This window comes from Hordeum vulgare, chromosome 6H (assembly GCF_904849725.1).
Source record: "Hordeum vulgare subsp. vulgare chromosome 6H, MorexV3_pseudomolecules_assembly, whole genome shotgun sequence".
Taxonomy (NCBI): domain Eukaryota; kingdom Viridiplantae; phylum Streptophyta; class Magnoliopsida; order Poales; family Poaceae; genus Hordeum; species Hordeum vulgare.
Window position 1 is genome coordinate 148,803,123 of NC_058523.1, and position 5,525 is coordinate 148,808,647.

Below are 5,525 nucleotides of genomic sequence, written 5' to 3' on the forward strand. Positions count from 1 at the left end.
AAACCAATGCAATGGAGACCAAAGCTCTCATACCACTTGTAGAATCCTAAGTATATCTAGAGGGGGTGATTATACTACTTGGCCAAATAAAAACTTAGCCTTTTTCCAACTTTAGTTGTGGGCAAGTTTTAGCAATTGTAGCAAGTCAAGCACACCCTAAACATTGAAGTATAATAGTATAGAAGTGGAAAGTAAAGACATGCACATGTAAGTAGAATGTAGGGATACGAATATCAAACACAAAGATTGACACGGAGATTTTTTGGCATGGTTCCGATAGGTGGTGCTATTGTACGTCCACGTTGCGGGAGACTTCAACCCACAGAGGGTAACAATCACGAGAGTCCATGGAGGGCTCAACCCATGAAAGGTCCATGGATAAGCAACCTTATCTATTCCTTCATGGCTTACGTCCACGAAGGACTAGCCTCACTCGGGGTAGATCATCATGAAGTAGGTGATCTCCTTGCCCTTACAAACTTCTTGCTTCAATTCCAAATGAAGTCGGGGGCTCCCAAGCGACACCTAACCAATCTAGGAGACACCACTCTCCAAAAGGTAAAAGATGTGGTAATATGATGAACTCCTTGCTCTTGTGCTTCAAAAGATAGTCTCCTCAACACTCAATCACTCTCTCACAGATTTGGCTTGGGTAGAAGAGACTTATTGGGTGGAAAGCAACTTGTGCAGGCTAGAAAGCAAGATTTATATGGCAGGAATGGAATATCTTGATCTCAACACATGAGTAGGTGGCTCTCTCTCACACAAATGGATGGGGGCAAGTGTTGGTTGTTCTGAGAGCTTCCTATGCGAATGAGAGGTTGGTGGAGGGGTATATATAGGCATCTCCAAAACTCCAACTGTTATAACATTATTGCCCAACTTGATGTAACCAAAGAAAAAACTCGGTTGCATCAGCAAGTACAAAATGTGGCAACTTTTGGCATTTCAGTGAGACCGATATATGAATCGCGGGGGGTCCGATTTTGGATGGCCTAGGCAGATAGCAAACTCGACGACACCAATTTGCTAAAATCGGAAGTTACGGTTTTAATCAAATTGACATCAGTAGGTTTGCCATTGTTTTCAGTTGCACCTAAACTGGACTTGGTCATGCCGAGATTCTAGGGTTTGACCCTGGATTTGTCTAGGGTAAACTTGGTGGGGACGAAATGGAAAAATTTGGTGGCAGCAAATTTTACTTTAGGGTTTGGACAGAATATTTGTGGGAGAATTTCATGAATATTTTTCGTTGCTAATCTCTTAGAACTTGAGCAACCAGATCATCATAGTCACCTCATCCCATTTTCATTGTATTGGCTTTCCTATGGACTCAAATGTTATTTCTCACAAAATATAAAATGTAGAATCTTTAATATTGTTTATAATAGATGTTCGTTACATCTAGGGGTTCTCCCCACAATCCTTAGCAAAATCATCATGGAACTTTTCCTGAAATATACTAGATAGGATCATTAGTCCAATGACATATATGTTGCTATTAATTACCAAAACCACCTAGGGAGAAGTTGTGATTTTAACTACCTGTTGGGGATATTATCTGTTGAGTAACCTGCCCTAGTTGGGCCGGGTCACCAAGCTAGCGACTCATCCTTTGGTGATTCAAGCTTTGGCCCAATGAGGCCAGGAGCCAGATGGCGGTTCAAGATTTTTGGGAACAATCCATCATTGGGATGATCTCCAAGTCTTGGAAAGATGGCGACTTAGAGATAGAAAGAATCACGACTTGTGTAAAGGCAAGGACTCTTGTAAACCCTAAGGGCTCGACATGTAAATATAGGCGAGTCCCAGGGAAGGAGAGGATAGGTTAGAAATCATCGAGAGCTAGGTCAGGCGAGTTACGCCCTCCTTGTAATCGAAATATCATCAATACAACACAAAGCAGGGCGTAGGCTATTACCTCCTCGCGAGGGGCCGAACCTGGGTAAATCTCCGTCTCGCTCCCGTTCAACCCCTTTGAGTCGCCACCAAGGTGTGATGGCTCCAACACTAAGTCCTTTCACGAGGACATCTGCCGTGACAAAACCACGACAATTGGCGCCCACCGTGGGGCCTACGCACGGTGGAGTTGAGTTCTCAAAGGGATCCCTACCAGGGTCGGGGAGCTACGCGGCTGGGCTCATGACTCGGAGCCGTCGCGGAAAGTACTACATCAACAACTCGTTGTGGGGGCCCGAGGGCGATTCAATCGAATCCGGCTATAGAGTCCCCTTCGGCAAGATCAACATCTTTGTCGGCATGGTTGGATCGCCTGCGCCTGAGCCAGACATCTCCACCAACATCGTCGAGCCGGCCAGGTATGTCCGCCCTGTTGCGATCCAAAACCTAACCCGCCCGGTCTTTGTTGGCTTCTTGAGGGGTGACGTATCTGCCGGATCAACATTGGCTTGGTGATACTTGAGCTCTTCTGCAGCAAAAGCGACATCTGCATAAGCCGCATCTCCTTCCTCACACTCTCTTGCTATCATCCTATCACCATCAACCGTGATGGGTCCCTTAGGACTAGGCATCTTGAGTTTAAGGTAAACATAGCAGGGGCTAGCCAAGAAACGGGCGTAAGCCGGTCGCCCAAACAACGCATGATAAGGGCTCTTTAACTTGACCGCCTCAAATATAAGTGACTCGCTCCTGTAATTGGATGTTGTTCCAAAAGCCACCGTGAGTTTGACCCGGCCAATTGGGTATGCCGACTTACCTGGGACGATACCATGGAATACTATGGTTGACGGCATTAGGTCTTTCTCCAGCGGGTTCATCCTTCGAAAGGTGTCGAAGTATAATATGTTGATGCTGGTGCCACCATCCATAAGCACCTTCGATAGGGTATATCCTCTGACTTGAGGAGCCATGACCAATGCTAAGTCGCCAGGGTTGTCAATTCTGGGCGGGTGATCCTCCCTACTCCACGAGATAGTCTGCTCGGACCAGTGGAGGTACCAGGGGAGTGCCGGCTCAGATACACTGTACGTTTGGTGCTTCACCTTCTTATCTCGCTTGCAGGCATTGGTGGTGAACACGTGGTATTGCCCGCTGCTTAATTGTTTCGGATTGTTGCGGAACCCTCCATGATCATCCTGCCCCTGCGAAGCCCCCTGCGGGGGTGGCTGCTGAAACACTCCGGGCGGGTTATACCGTTGTTGGTTATGCACAGGATACTCGCCGCTGCTTGGTTGCGAGCCGCCCTGAGCCCCTGGTTCGGGGAAGCTGCCGAACGGGTTCTGATGTTGATTAGGTGCACCGAACTGTTCCTGCTGTTGGCCCTGGTCACCGTTTTGGCCCTTTTTGATTGCCTCCACCCGAAATTCCTGCATCACGTAACAGTCCTCCCAAGAGTGAGTCGCCGGTCCGTCCGCCATGTCATGGTGTGGGCAGGGGCCCTTAAGTATCTCATTATAATTGCGTGGCTTCTTGCCACTGTAACCCCTCTTCTTCTGGCGCTGGTTGCCGTTAATAGCATTGGTGTTGGCGACGAAGTCCGTGGACCCTTCCTGCTGCCTTCTCTTGTCGTTCCCCCCATGATTATGGTGGGCGCGTCCCTGAAGCCGGGTGTGATTTTTGGATGACTCACCTTTCCTCGGCAAGTTGGCTTTGCTGCCATCCTCTCCTGGATCTTTAGTATCGTCCGCTTCGGTGTACCTAGTGAGGGTGTCCATCAATTCTCCCATATCCTGGACCTTTCGCTTGAGTCACCCCAGCTTCTGCACCAAGGGCTCATAGTGATAGTTTTGCTCCAAGATCAACACAGCCTGAGCCGCCGTGATGCCGTCCGACGAGTGGATGATTTCTGCGACCCGCCACGTCTAGTGGTGTGCCGACTCATCGGGGCGCTGAACGCAGTGCTGTAAATCGACTATCGTCATCGGGCGCTTGCAAGTTCCTCAGAAATTTTTGATGAAATGCTCTTTCAGTTCAGCCCAAGTCTGGATGGAGTTGGGTGGCAGGTTTTTCAACCTAGTGCGCATTGTCCCTTCGAGCATCATTGTGAAGTACCTGGCAGAGACCGCTTCATTTAAATCGAGCATGTCCATGGCGATTTCGTAACTCTCAACCCATGACGCCAGCTCAAGGTCCGGGGTGTAATTGGGCACCTTCCTTGGTCCTTTAAAATCTTTCGGCAACCGCTCATTGCGAAGGGCGGGGGCCAAGCATGGCACCCCTACTTGTCTGCCGCCTCCAGTAAGTGGTGTTGGGCCGGTTTGAATATCTGGGTGATCCCGGCCCGGCGGGTCCTGATGGTCAGGCGGGTTAACATGAGGCAGGTGTCGCGGTCCGCTGGTTATGGCGGGTTGGTCTTCTGGCCGGCTCCTGGTGCGGCTTGCTTGGGGGTGGAGTGTAGCCGATTGAGGCTGTGCGAAAACTGTGCGTTTTGAACCACCGCCGTCTTCAACATCTCAATGGCGTTCCTTGCTTCTATTTCGGCCGGAGTGTTGCCATAAATCGGAAGGGATTCTAAATGGCGAGTTGCGGCGAGCACGTTGTCCATGGGGTTGGAAAAGTGGCCCTCAGGCGTCTGGAAACGGGGAACGCGATCAACTGCTGGCTGAAGCGGCGGGTTTGGTGGCTGACCCGGCCCTCCCCCTGGAGCGTTTCCAGCACCGGGGGTGCGTGGATTGTCGAAAAGGAGGGTAGGGTTGGGATCAGGGGGTAAGTGCCCCTCGTGCCTCCTCTGATGAACAGAGTCGGATGCGCGCTGATGCCTCTCGAGTCGCCAGTTTTTGGTGTTCAAGCGGGCTGTCTCAGCGGTGATCTGAGCTTGCCGGGTCTCGATCCTGACGGCTTCTGCTTCAGCATCTCGCTGAGCCTTTGCCACCTCATCTGTTAGCTTTTCCAACTCAGCATGTATCGTGCCCTCGTTTTCTGCTGTTACAGGGGTCGCCATGATCCTTGTTATCTCCGCCGTCAAGTCCACCAAGATCGCAGTTGGGCTCTTGGGTGTTTCGCCAGTCCCGTCGTTGCCTGCAGGGTTTTGCTGGGGCTGAGTCGCCCCCGCCATGTACACGGCGATCTGACGGCGGGTCCGGTCAAGGACCTCGGGATCCATTGCCAGTGACAGGTCTCCGAGGCAGCCCCCGTGTAGAGACTGAATTGAATCTGTGTCGCCCATGGATGATTCGTCATCAGTGTTGACCGGCGTAGTCTCTTGAGTCGCCGATCGCTCTGGTTCATCGGATCCCTGTGTGAAGCCAAAAACAGATGTTCATCCGCCCCTCAATTTCAGACCAACGGATGACACTAAGATGGTGGATTTCGTTCCTGGCGACTCATCCAAGCAGTTTACTATCGGGGCGGGTCTGGATCCCAAATAGGAAAGCGCGCTCATCGAATTCATCCGTGAGAATCAGGACATCTTCGCATGGAAACCTTCTAACATGCATGGTGTACCGAGAGAATTCGCTGAGAACGATCTTAATGTTGACCCTAAAGCAAAGCCGATTCAGCAATATCTTCGCAGGTTCAACGAGGAACGACGCAAGGCAATCGGGGAAGAAGTGGCCCGTCTTTTG